Below are 2013 nucleotides of genomic sequence, written 5' to 3'. Positions count from 1 at the left end.
GCCTATCATGGGGAGGGGGGAGGGGGGCGGGATTGCATTGGGAGTTATACCTGATGTAAATGACGAGTTGATGGGTGCTGACGAGTTGATGGGTGCAGCACACCAACATGGCACAAGTATACATATGTAACAAACCTGCACATTATGCACATGTACCCTAGAACTTGAAGTATAATAATAATAAAAAAAATTAGCCCTTAAACATACCTCCAAACTTAAAAAAAAAAAAAGAAATGGAAATGTTTACCCAATGTCTGTATCATCATTATATCTTGGAAGTAAATTACTTTTTATTTTACAGGCTCACAGTTTAAGAAACTTGCCTTGAGTTTCAGATGCAACTTTACATTTTGGACTTTTGAGTTGATGCTAGAACAAGTTAAGACTTTTAAGGACTATTAGGATGGCTGATTGTATTTTGCACGTGAGAAAAACATGAGATTTGGAGGACCGGGGCAAAATCCTGTGGTTTGGGTATGATTTGTTTGGCCCCACCAAGTCTCATGTTGAAATTTGATCTCCAATATTGGAGGCGGGGCCTGATAGGAGGTGTTTGTTTTGTGGGTGCAGATCCCTCATGAATGGCTCGGTGCAGTTCTCAGGTAATGAGTGAATTGTTGCTCTATTAGTACTTGTGAGAGCTGGTTGTTAAAAAGAGCCTGGCACCTCTCTCCCCTCTCTTGTTTCCTCTCTTGCCGTATAATCTCTGCACACACCAGCTCCCCTTTGCCTTCCACCATGAGTAAAAGCTTCCTGAAGCCCTCACCAGGGACAGATGTTCGTCCCATGCTTTCTGTGCAATCGGCAGAATGAAGAGCCAAATAAACCTCTTTTCTTTACAAATTACTCAGCCTCAGGTATTCCATCATAGCAATACAAACTGGCTAATACTGACACATATCTGCATAGGACCCACAACTGTCTTTTACAGGCAAGCTTTTCGTCCTTGTTTATGGAGCTATTTGGGACAAAGGACCAGAGATTCCTTTGACCACTTTTAGTAGAAGGCAGGTTCTCCATGCTTCCAAAGCAGAAACTAAATGATCAGCTTCCTTTTTCACTCTCACATGCTCAACAGAAGCATGAGCTTTTTTCTAGTTCCATTGGTTATGGTGAGTGAGATGCAGGCCACACTCCTCTCTCTGTTCCAATTCTTCTGCTGCTTACTCTGTAGATCATTATGGCAGCTCTAGAAATGACAAGGCCAAGAATCTGGACCTAGCAATCACAGGCCCCAGCAACTGAGAATCGCCTGCATCCGTGCCAGGGATCCTAATGCAGTTGGATCCTAATGCAGTTGGTGGAATTATAACTAAAAGGAACTCACTGTTTATTTGGAATATCAAAATGAAAAAGCAGGGATTTGGTCTGGAGCAGAGATACAGACTTCTCATCTGGCATCAGTGAAGTTTTCTTGGACCGTCTAATTTCTCCAGGAATTCAGGATCTCACAAGGTCTTTCACAGACTACAGTCCTAGAAAGAATAAGGCCTTAGGTCAGGCGCAGTGGCTTAAGTCTATAATCCCAGCACTTTGGGAGGCTGAGGCAGGTGGATCACCTGAGGTCAGGAGTTTGAGATCAGCCTGACCAACAATCCCAGGAGGAGGAGGTTGCGGTGAGCTGAGATCACGCCATTGCACTCCAGCCTGGGGAACAAGAGCGAAACTCTGAAGAAAAAGAAAGAAAAGGAAGGAAGGAAGGAAGGAAGGAAGGAAGGAAGGAAGGAAGGAAGAGGGAGGGAGGGAGGGAAGGAAGGGAAGAAAGAAAGAAAAAGAATATTTAGTCCAGGCATGGTGGATCACGAGAGGTCAGGAGTTCAAGACCAGCCTGGCCAAGATGGTGAAACCCCCTCTACTAAAAATACAAAAATTAGCTGGATGCGGTAGCAGATACCTATAATCCCAGCAACTCGGGAGGCTGAGGCAGGAGAATCACTTGAATCTGGGGGCAGAGGTTGCAATGAGCCAAGATTGAGCCACTGCACTCCAGCCTCAGCGACAGAGTGAGACTCC

The 2013-nt window shown here is 44.8% G+C and overlaps 1 long non-coding RNA gene across 1 annotated transcript in view; it reads right to left on the bottom strand.

The window, feature by feature from the left end:
- Nucleotides 1-858: 858 nt before the first annotated feature.
- LOC108542632 (uncharacterized) overlaps nucleotides 859-2013 on the bottom strand; it is a 72652-nt gene continuing 71497 nt past the window's right edge. The window contains exon 3 of the long non-coding RNA XR_001889318.1: nucleotides 859-1475. This is a non-coding gene — a long non-coding RNA (uncharacterized LOC108542632). The remainder of the gene's footprint in view (nucleotides 1476-2013) is intronic.

Source organism: Rhinopithecus bieti, unplaced genomic scaffold (genome assembly GCF_001698545.2).
Source record: "Rhinopithecus bieti isolate Rb0 unplaced genomic scaffold, ASM169854v2 scaffold_19708, whole genome shotgun sequence".
In the NCBI taxonomy this organism is placed as follows: domain Eukaryota; kingdom Metazoa; phylum Chordata; class Mammalia; order Primates; family Cercopithecidae; genus Rhinopithecus; species Rhinopithecus bieti.
The sequence above is the reverse complement of the archived record's forward strand: the minus strand, read 5'-3'. Positions and strand labels throughout refer to the sequence as shown.